This window comes from Brassica napus, chromosome C7 (assembly GCF_020379485.1).
Source record: "Brassica napus cultivar Da-Ae chromosome C7, Da-Ae, whole genome shotgun sequence".
Lineage (NCBI taxonomy): Eukaryota > Viridiplantae > Streptophyta > Magnoliopsida > Brassicales > Brassicaceae > Brassica > Brassica napus.
The window spans coordinates 231,895-244,257 of record NC_063450.1 but is presented as its reverse complement, the minus strand read 5'-3'; the positions used below and the strand labels follow the sequence as shown (position 1 = coordinate 244,257).

The window sequence follows — 12,363 nt, the reverse complement described above, 5'->3', positions numbered from 1 at the left end:
TACTGCTCGCCTCCGAGAGAACGACGCTGTGCGACTCATCGACCAACCGCTCCAACCTTCCGACAGGCCTTCTATTCCCTCAAACCTTCAAACCTTAGAATCCATCACGAGCCAGAAAGCACTTCGCTCACTAATGGACTGGGGGGACTTACTGTAGAGGATGGATTTGACCACCCCACAAGGTCCGAAGAATAGAAAGGCCTGGCCCGGACTAGGTAGAGCGATGGCTCGATCGGTCGGCTCAAGAGTCAGGTCTCTCGGCTTGACTCTTGAGTACTTTTAGTCGATCATCGTCGACTGAAGTATATTCGGCTCAGCGGCTGCTCGGACGCCTACGGGCTTTTCGGCCCAGCAGAGGAGGCCCACCAAGATGGCGTAAATTAGGTCAAGGACGAAACATCAGGACGACTATATAAGGGAAAGAGGAAACAACGAGAGAAGGATCCGAAATCATTGACTAACACTTGGTGGCTAGATTAGGGTTTTCACCTTTGCTTCATCTCGCCGTTAGTTATACTTTTCCGGTAGCTCATCGAGCCACCGGCTTCCTCTTTGTCGCATTCTCTTCATTTCTCTTGTAACCGACTGAACGTTTTCTCCGACCATAAATAAGACGTTTTTGTTAAACCCACATTATTACCGTTTTCCGATCAAACATCCAAGAAAATATATAATCAGTTGTTAATTAAACCGAGATCTATGCATAATGCATATGATAGCACATTCAAATCTATGTCAACTTTATAACATTCATACGTTGACCAAAAATATATATATAACCAACTTTTTTACTTCTCTCTTACATTTACGAAAAACATCAAGTAATGGTGATGGTAATACCACATAAATTTCAATCTAATTTGCCAAATTAATTACAAATTCATGAATCTCATCAGTTTCGTTTAATACTGGATTTTCAAAACTGATGATGACATATCTATATATATATAAAGATGTTGGTGATCCTCCTATGATGCCACGTGGAAAATCGTGCATCCTAGAAGCGACACCTGTCCCCTTTCACAAAAACGATGCGTTTCATTTATTTTTGTTTGTGTTCCGTCTGGGTTTTCGTTTTTTTTGTTGTCATTATTTTAGTTTATAAAGTCCAGTCCACTAAGAATTAACTCCAAATTTATATTCGAGACTTATACATATTGGGCTACTTTGTTAAATTGGGCCAAATTCTAATCTTAACAAAATAATAAAGTAGAAAATATAAACCAATTTTAAATCATTAAAATATTACAGACGAAAATAAACAGAAATTATAATAAATCTAAATATAGAATACTTATGTCGGTAGAAGAAGATATGACAATAATGGCGATGGTGGAAGAAATGACAACGGTGGTGGCCGGAACAATTGACAGTGCTCAGTTGCAAATATGGTAAATGTAAACAGTGTCGGTGGTGATGTGTAAATGGTTCTCCACGTTCTTCTCCAAGAAGTCAGATCTGAAACATGCAAATGAAAAGGAAAAAATAAGTCAAGGATAGAAAAAAGGCGAAGACGAGAAAATGAGTGTGTTGGGAAGAAAAAAAGTCAAAGATCCCAGAAGTTAATGCAACTATTGGATTTAAAAGCAAAGGATGTATGATCAATGAAAGAAAAGAAACAATATATTAAAAGAAATTAAAGTAAACGTCAAAGCATAAAGAAAAATCTGAATTTTTTCAAAAAAAAAAAAAATATATGAAGAAGTTAAGAAAAGATCTGAAGAAATTGAAAAAAGAAAATTGCAGAAGTCGAAAAGAAAGCGAAGAAGAAAATAAAAACAAATTAAGGAAGAAGAACGATTTGATGAATAAATCTATATTTTTTCCTATTCTTTTTTGGTAACTGGAATAAATCTATCATACAATAAAACCACTTTATAACAAATATTTTATAAAACTAATAATATTTTATAAGAAAATATTAAATCGAGTATTTTATGAAACGAACTACGTGTTATCTTTCATAGGTCTTGTATGTCGAGGGATTGGTGAACAAATATCGTCTCAGTGAATATTGTCTCAGTGGCCCAAAAAAAAGTCTCTAACTAATACACACAAATAGTAATCTTTGCTAAGAGAATAATATTAACTTTTAAAATGAATTAGTAGTATAACACATAATATATCTTATAACCGTTATAAATTTTTATATAGCAGTAAAACATAAGATCTATAAATTTATAAATGTTTTCATTATGATTTTATCACATCTAAATAATGAAATGTAATAATATAATCTATACTAATACCAAATATTTTGAAAACCAATTCATTTTATTTTAGTTTGTAGGAAACTCACCATTCGCTAAAGTATGTGGCATACCGAAATCTAACGAGTTATTAAAAACACAAAAGGAATAAAAAGTACTTTAACAAAAAAAAAATGTAAGCAGGAAGAAATTTGTTGTGCTATTTAATATATACGTATAATACAAAGTTTGCATGTATACTATATGTTTATATGACAAAAAATATATTATAGATTAAATGGTTTGTTTAAAGTTTAGCACATTGGGATTGGTTAGTTTTGAATCAATATGTTTAAAAGAAAATCTATACGAGAAACTAAAAATCTCAATTCATTCAAAAACAAAAGAAAAGACGTAATAGAGTAACAAAGTAGTCAATGTAGTCTAACTTTCATTATAGATATAATAAACTAAACATTTTAAATGTAATTTACGAATTAATTTATTTTTAACAGTTTTTTATTTGGTTACCCAAGGCTTTTGCTTCGGATACCAGTTTTATAGGATATATGAGCAACATGACACTGATTAGTGAGTTAAGTTATATTTTTAACTGAGATTTCAAGATTCATCATCTTTAGTGTTTTGTCATCATCTTGTGTAACTTCTAACTCAATGGAATCAGAGCTTAAATACACTTTAGCATTTGATGGGACTTTGGAGAGGAGATAGGCGTTCACCTCATGAACAGTATTATTTGTAGGTGTCAAGACAACTCTCTCTTTTAAGTACTACTTGCTTCGATAGTTCTGGAGGAAGTTAGGATATGCAGCATCTGCTAATGCTTCATGCGAAGTTTCAGAGTTAGATATCAGTCATAAATTCACTAAATATCATTCTGATTTCGTTTACAGAAACTAACCACACCATTGCTCTGCACTGCTGACTTAGAACACCTCATGACTCACAGTGACAGCAACCAGTGTATATACAGGGCCGCGGAGACACATAGGGTTAGTATCAATTTGGATACGTTCTTCTGCTATCTCTGGTCCGATTTAAAAAAAAAATACATTGACCAAATCACTTTCATCGCAGGAACAACAACCAATCTGATGTCCAGCCCTTCTGAGCTTTATACGAAGACATCGTTTTCAGAAATACAAATACTAATAGTTTGAGACCCTTTACTCTGTTATTTAATAATTGGTTTCAAATACAGAGTCTCTAATATGTATTTAGTGTGTTAATTAGATGTTAATATTTATGTTTAACTAATATTTCAGCTTTTTTTATAATTTTTAACAATTTTCTCTCAAATTATTTAGATAAATTAAATAATGGAAAAATTCAAATAATTTATAAAAAAACGAAAATACATATAATCTTTTGGATTAAAAGATGACAAATTATGAAACTATAACAATTTAAATCAAATTATATTTCATATTGGCCATCTATCGGTTCAATCGATTTAGTTTCGGGTTTTCGTGATTTTTTAAATATGGATATTTTTAATAACCTAAATTGAATTATCGAACCACCGGATTAATCGGTTTGACTGTGGGTTCGGATCAAATTTAAAAACACTGATTTAAATGCAAAAATATTTTAAATACAAAAATTCTTAAAAATTAATAAAATATTTATTAAGATGTAGAATTTGTCATCATAAAATATTCAGCGCTTGCAAAACGCGGATCAAAATCTGGCTTACATTATTTTCAAATTATCATCCCGCCCGTAGGGCGGGCCGGCCCTAGTATATATATATACTAGTGGTCTAGCGTCGGGTTCGTATATTTTATTTTTAAATGAATTTACTATTTATTTTATGGTCTTAATAAAGAAAATATGTTCAAATATAGGAGAGTAACTCAATATGCCCTTATTAGAAAAAAAATCATTCTCCTTGTCCCTCCTCTTTTCTCACTACCCTTCTCTCCTTGTAATCTCCAAAATAGCCTTCTATTTTTATATAATAAATATATCACCTCATTAACCATGAATTAAATTTATATTAATATATCAAAAATCAACTAGGTCATACAGCAAATTTTAACCAATGAAAACTCTTCCATTTCTTTTTTTTGTTTTGTTACCTCTTTTTTCTCTATTAAAATAACTGAAACTTCATAAAACATATAATATATGTCATTTTTATGAAATTTATTGTAAAATAGCTTTAAAATTCTACGTATATTAAAATAATGTAAAAAATAAAATATTTGCTAAGAATTTGAGAGATCGAAAACAAGTTTAAAACTGTTTTTGGGTTTTAGATTTATTATATCTATTTTAAGAAAATATTATCTAGAATATCATTAAAATGTACTGTATATCTTGGGTAATGTAAATAATGGAGACTTACTGTGAATTTCGGAAGATTGAAAATGAGTTTTAAAACTATTTTTATGGATGATTTATTATATCCGTTTAAAAAAATATCTAGAATATCATTAAATGAACTGTACATCTTGGGTAATGTAAATAATGCAAGATTTATTGAGAATTTTGGAAGACTGAAAACAACTTTTAAAACTGTTTTTCTCTCGGTTTTAGATTTATTATGTCCGTTTTAAAAAAAAATCTAGAATATCATTAAAATGAACTGTACATTTTGGGTAATGTAAATAATGTAAGATTTGCTGAGAATTTTGGAAAATTTAAAACGAGTTTTAAACTTTTTTTTGGGTTTTAGATTTATTATATCCGTTTAAAAAAATATCTATAATATCATTAAATGAACTGTACATCTTGGGTGATGTAAATAATGTAACATTTATTGATAATTTCAGAAGATTGAAAAACACTTTTAAAAAAAAAAATTCTGGGTTTTAGATTTTTTATATCCATTTAAAAAAAATCTAAAATATCATTAAACTGAATTGTATATCTTGGGTAATGTAAATAATGTAAGATTTGCTGAGAATTTTGGAAAATTTAAAACGAGTTTTAAAACTGTTTTTCTGGGTTTTAATTTTTTTTTATATCCGTTTAAAAAAAATATCTAGAATATCATTAAATGAACTGAACATCTTGGGTGATGTAAATAATATAAGATTTACTGAGAATTTCAGAAGATTGAATACGATTTTTAAAAATGTTTTTTCTTGGTTTAGATTTATTATATCCATTTTTTTTCAAAACAAATACTAGAATATCATTAAAATGAACTGTACATCTTGGGTAATGTAAATAATGTAAGATTTATTAAGAATTTCGAAAGATTGGAAACGAGTTTTAAAGATGTTTTTCTGGGTTTTATATTTATTATATCCGTTTTAAAAAAAAGAACTATCATGAATATCATTAAAATGAGCTGTAAATCTTGGGTAATGTAAATAATGTAAGATTTATTGAGAAATTCGGAAGATTTAAAATGAGTTTTAAAATTGTGTTTACTGGGGTATAGGTTTATTATGTTCTTTTTTGCAGAACTTTTAATATGGTCGTTGAATATGATAGGTCGTATTGTGTGTACTCGGACTGCTAGAATTATTGGGTTTAAGTGTGTAATCGGACTACTGGGAATACTAGGTTTATTGTGTGTAATTCGGACTACTAGGATTATAGAGTTTATTATGTGTGATTCGGACTACTAGGATTACTTGGTTTTATTACTTGGTTTTATTATATATTGCAAGTAGTACGTATATTTTTAACATATATAACTCATATATTATCTATTAGTAGACTATATATATAGTAAATAAGACTATTAAAATTATTTAGATGATTATTTTCTATAGTTTTAAGAATACTTATCATTTTCCCAAAATAATTTCTTAACTTTCATGGTTGTTGTGTGAATCGTAAGACTATAGTAAAACAAATCTATAAAAATACTTATTTTTCGTAAATTGTTTATGTAATATTCTTCGTTAATGATATTAATTGTATAAAATCATTTGTTTTACTACAAAATATTTCATTTAGACATGGTTTTACTAATAAAATCTAAAATTTTCCAAAATATTACTATGTGTAAGCTAGTATTACTACTACCTTGAAAATTACCAAGAATTACTAAGTGTAATCATCATATTAAATCTATGTATATAACGGCTGCACAATTTACATAAATATTTTTAAAATTATTATTTTAACATGTGATATGCGCACTTTTTACATGTGTTATGCATTTTACCTGAGTACGTTTTTTATTATTTTTTGTCAAATGTTTTTTTAGACAGTAATACTTTGGCTGACCAATGAAGAACGTACTTTTGAATTTTTTGTAAAGTAGACTCCCTGTGTCTTTGATTAACATTTCAGTTGATACACTGTTCCTCACTGAAATGCTATGCCTACTATTCGTATTTCACTTGTCTAAATCTGGAAACCACTTTTGTATCTAAAACTAAGGTGACTGGAGTAATAGATGGTTCTTTTGTTTTCAACCTGTTCGATTAAGAATTAAACGGATTCATAGTGTTGTTAGGACTTTATTCAACATTCAACTTGAGAATATATTATTTCCAAGGAGACATATGTACAAGTTATCAATTCATGTGGCATGTCTGGGGAGGGAATCCAGCAAAGTTTATGAGGAAGTTAACAGATGAAGAGATAGTCTATATCTCAAAGTTAGCAGAGAACTTCATCAATCTTTGCACACATTCACGCCGCAGAGAATTCTCTTCATCTCTCCACTTTGCAAATTGCAAAACATAGCTGACTCACCGCAACTGAAATGTTTAAAAATGACTGTTCACTCGATGGTTTTCGCTAGATAACATTTAGATCTTTGATTTGATTTCCTGCAAGAAACAAAGATTTGTTGAGTAATTTTATGTTTTTTTTTTTTTTTGCATCCTAAGCATATAAGTACGTCAAAAGGCGTAGCAAGAATGCAACAAAGGACGAAAGCAAATGTTTTATGATTGGAAGAAACAAGTCATATGTGGAAATATAAGCTAAGGAGGATTGAGCAACATCAGATAGCATTCAATACACATCAACATTCTCTCAAGGCCTGTTCTAGGATGGTTAAATAACTTCAATAAGTTTACGTTTTCTTTATCAAAAACACCAACATGATTATCTCTTAATTCCATGGAAAGTGAAAACAGAACAAGAATACACTACAAAATTCTCACTAATCAACTACTTCTTCCCAGCGATATTAGAAACCAAATCCTTACGAAACTTAGCTGATTTTGGTGATAGGTGAGTTCATAGCCATCAAGTTATACAAAACAAGCTCAACTTCCTCCATTGACGGCCTAGCTTTGAACTGCGAGACAACTTTCAAAGCCCCATCCCCTTCTTCTTCTTCAATGAGAACGTTTCATTTCTCCTCACTCACAAGTCACAAAACTGTCTCTCACACACTTAAAGATAACTCCTTTTCTCTTGCTCAGTATCCCTCTCACTTCTAAACCAGTAAACGCTTAAATCAAATCACATCGAAGGAACCAATGAAGTCACTCTTGTCTTCCTCGAACAACCATCTCGGATTGATCATCACCACAGGCTTCATGGCGAAACCTTCTGTAGATATCCTCACATCCTTCAGCTGCGATCTCTCGGGAGCCATGAAAACCGCCACGTCAGCAGATCTCAGAGCTCTGTTGACGGAGTCTGAAACTGGAGACATTGCGATGTGGTTGGCGTTGTCGGAGAGCGGACAGCTTTGACTGCAGGTTCCACGAAAGAAGGGTCTGGCCAGAGGAAGAGAAACTTGACGACGTTGGAGCCTCGTCTCGAGGTGGGCATGTCGCTAAAGATGGAAACGCGAGCTGCGAGAGAGAGAGGAAGGTGAGTCGTTGTCGAGTATTGGGATCTCGAGACGGAATCGTGGCTGTTTGAGTTTCTTGAGCTTTGGGGAAGCGAGCTTGGGGTTTATAAGGGGTTTGACGAGACCCGAAGAGAGACAAGTCTTTGTAAAGTATAAAGCTCTGCTACGAAATATGAAAACCTCTCTATTATTCATAGAAAACACATGGCTTTATATATCCTTACAACTCAATAGATAACTCCGAAACCTTAAGCTATTAAAATAGGATAACTACTAACAAGACTTGAGCCTCAAGACTCGACAAGATAAACACCAAAACAAAACCGATAATGACCAACTCAAACTCTATCATCTCCATGATTCTCGTACTTCCATTTGCTCCAACAAACCCTCCCTAAACTAAGCTTGGTTCACAAGACTTAGCTTACTCGCTGCAGAGCAAATTTCAAGTTTGTCTCTCAAGTCCTCAAATACTTCTCGTCGCAATGGTTTTGTTAAAATGTCTGCCACTTGCTCATGTGACTCACAGTGCTCCAAACATATCTCTCCATTATTAACCAACTCTCTCAGGAAGTGAAAACGTACTCCAATGTGTTTACGCCTCCCATGAAACACTGGGTTCTTAGATAGTTTAATCGTCGAAGTATTGTCACACCATATCACAGTGCCTTCTTTCACACGATGTCCCAGTTCCTCCAACACCCTTTTGAACCAGACTACTTGACACGCGCAAACTGATGCTGCAACATATTCAGCTTCTGTAGTTGAGAGAGTAACAATTGGTTGTTTTTTAGAAAGCCAAGCGACTGCTGCATCGTCCATAAGAAAGGCATAACCTGAAGTACTCTTTCGGCTTTCAACGTCTCCAGCGAAATCACTATCAGTGTAAACCTGCAGCTCTCCACTTCCTCCTCTCTTGTACCAGATTCCGTAATCCAGAGTCCCTCTTAAGTACCTTAAGACTTTCTTTGCAGCTTGAACATGAAGTTGCGTGGGTTTTGACATGAACCGACTCAGAAGACTTACTGAGAATTGCAAGTCTGGTCTGGTATTGGTAATATACATGAGACTACCAATGATTTGCTTATAGAAAGTCTCATCAACTCGTTCTCCTCCATCATCAGCATCGATCTTACTCCCTGGAACCATTGGATTTCTAACGGAGTTGCAATTCTCCATGTCAAACCGTCTCAGTATCTCAAGAGCATACTTTGATTGACAAATATGAATGCCGCTTGATGTTTGCAGAACTTCGAAACCCAAAAAGTATCTCATCTTACCTAGTTCGGTCATATCAAATTCTCTTTGCATTGATTTCTTGAACTCGTCCATCATCTTGAGGCTGCTCCCTGTGTAGATAAGATCATCAACATAAACACTCACAATCAATGTATCACCGTTTTCTGTTTTCAGGAACAGAGTCTCCTCATTCTGTGACTTCTCAAACCCGTTCTTGACAAAATATTCTTCAATACGACTAAACCAAGCCCTTGGCGCTTGTTTCAAGCCATACAATGCCTTGTGGAGTTTGTACACCTTGTCCTCCTCTCCCAACACTTCGTACCCTTTTGGCTGCTGAACATATACTTCTTCTGAAAGAACTCCATGGAGAAAAGCAGACTTTACGTCTAGCTGATGCACTTCCCAAGATCTGTGTGCAGCTGTTGCAAGAATAGTCCTGATGGTGTCCATTCTAGCAACTGGTGCATATACCTCTGTGTAGTCTATTCCATGTTCTTGTGAGTATCCTTTAGCCACCAGTCGTGCCTTGTATTTGCTTACTTCTCCATTCTCGTTGAGTTTGGTTTTGTATAACCACTTCACACCAATGCACTTAGCTTCGTTTGGTAGCTTCACCAATTCCCAAGTTTGATTTCTCACAATCGAATTCATCTCTACATCCATAGCTTCTCTCCACTTCACACTTTTCTCTGCTTCTTCAAAAGTGGTTGGGTCTGTGGAGTTAAACTCTACCATGTTAGCCATATGGACTTCATCATCGTCGTCTAGATCTGCACCTTCAGTGACATAATCGTTTAAGTAACGAGGACGTCTTGTGTTTCGTCCCTCCCTGGTTTGTACAACTGGCTCGGTGTGAGGCTCTGCTGTTGCTTCTACAGGTGGTTCTGGTTCGATGTTTTGTTCTGGCGCAGCTACTGGAGTCTCATTGTCACTTCCTTCTTCTTCACTATCTTCCCAACTCACATCATCATCGTTCCAAGTGAGAACAGACTCTGCTTGATGGTCTGTCTCTTCTTCCCAGTTCCAGCCCTTGTTCTCCTGAAATACCACATCCCTGCTTACCATCATCTTCTTCATTCTAGGGTTGTATAATCTATATGCCTTTGATTCTTCAGAGAACCCAACCAGAACACACGCTATGCTTTTGTCATCAAGCTTGCTCCGTTTTACATCTGGCACATGTACATGTCCAATGCTTCCCCACACACGGAAGTGTTCGACACTTGGTTTGATTCCATTCCAAGCTTCTTGAGGTGTGATGTTCTTTACAGCACTTGTTGGGCACCGATTCAGGACATTGAATGTCCAGTTCGCAGCTTCAGGCCACAGATACTTTGGTGCTTTCTTTGCTGAGAGTAATGACCTAACCATGTTCATTACTGTTCGATTCTTCCTCTCTGCAATACCGTTCTGCTGCGGTGTGTAGGCTGCTGTCAGTTGCCTTCTGATCCCTTCCTTATTACAGAAGTCAGAGAACTCCCGTGATGTATATTCTCCTCCTCTATTTGTTCGCAGACACTTGATGTTTTTACTAGTTTCGATCTCCACTTTTCTCTTAAACATCTTGAACTGTGTGAATGCTTCTGACTTTTCATTCAAGAAGTATGCCCAGGCCTTTCTACTGTAGTCGTCGATGAAGCAAAGAATATACCTCTTTCCACTAGGAGATGTAGGGCTTATAGGTCAACAGATGTCGGAATGAAGCAGCTCCAGATTTTCTTTAGCTCTCCATATACTTTTCTTAGGAATAGGATTCCTTGGTTGTTTTCCCACTAAGCAATCAGGGCATGTGAAGCTCTGCGTATCAAATGCAGGTAGTCCCCGTACCATTTCTCTACTCTGCAACGTCTTCATTCTACGATGGCTAAGATGACCGTAGCGTTCATGCCACAGCTTTGGCACGTCCTCTGCTATTGTCTGAAAGCAATGCTGTTTTGATCTCTCTGCATCATTGGTCTGATCTATCAACATGAACAGCCTGTTTGCACTCATCTTGCTTTCAATCAGTAGTCCTCTTTCATCATGGTAGATCTTTCATATGCCCTTCTGAATCACGATAGAGATGTTCTTTTCTTGCAGCTGTCCCAGACTCATTAAATTGTTTTTGAGTTCTGGGATATGGAAAACATCACTGATTGTGTAGGTTGTGTTTCTTAGCAATATCTTCACACTTCCTTTTCCAACAACCTCCATCTTCTTATCGTTTCCCAGTTTGACTGAGTGCCTGAACTTCTCATCCGTTGTTGAAAATAGCTCTCGGTTTCCACTCATGTGGTTAGAGCACCCTGAGTCGAGAAACCATGTTGTCTTCTTTGTAGGCTTTCGTCCTTCTGATTGAGTCATTAGTGTCAGATCAGTAGTGACTTCGTCCTCTTCTTCTTCAACATAAGCCATCAGTAACATGTCTTCACTCTCCTCAGCATAGTTCGCTTCTTCTTCCCACTTTGGGCACTCATATTGGAAGTGTCCAAGCTTATGGCACTTGTAGCATTCGATGGTGCTTCTATTTGTGAAGCCTCGACCTCGTCCTCTTCCCCTACCTCTTCCATTGAAGCCTCTTCCTCTGCTTCCTGTTCCTCTGCCTTGAGTCACAATCAACAACTTATCATCTTCCTTTTCTGGTTTTCTGAACTTCTGTTCATGTACTACCAATGAACTTTGCAGTTCCTCCAGTGTAATGTTTTCGATCTCCTTAGACTCTTCTATGGAGACTACTACATACATAAACTTCTCGCTTAAGGTTCTGAGTATTTTCTCCACCACCTTTACATCTGGCATCTCCTCTCCATTACTTCTCATCTGGTTTGTGATAGCCAGAACTCTTGTGAAATACTCTTCCACCTTCTCGGCATCTTTCATCTCAAGCAACTCAAAATCTCTTCTGAGCTTTTGAAGCAACGACCTCTTCACACGATCATTTCCACCAAACTTCTTTTTCATTGACTCCCAGATGATCTTGGATGTTCTCCTATCCAAGATCTGCTCAAACGTTACCCTATCAATTGATTGATAAACGTTAAAATAAATGTGGGAATTTTAAAAAACAATTCTTAAATTTTGGATATTTTCAAGGTTTCGTTTTAAACTTATTAATATTTTAATTAAAATAAATAAAAATTGGGTACTAAAATAGGCAAAGTTTAAAATTTTGTATATTAAAATGAAATTTGTATATTAAAATGGGTAAAA

General features: G+C 34.8%; 1 pseudogene; it reads right to left on the bottom strand.

Moving 5' to 3' along the window:
* Positions 1 to 2,023: 2,023 nt before the first annotated feature.
* LOC125589902 lies at positions 2,024 to 8,290 on the bottom strand (annotated as a pseudogene).
* Between the last annotated feature and the right edge of the window lie 4,073 nt (positions 8,291 to 12,363).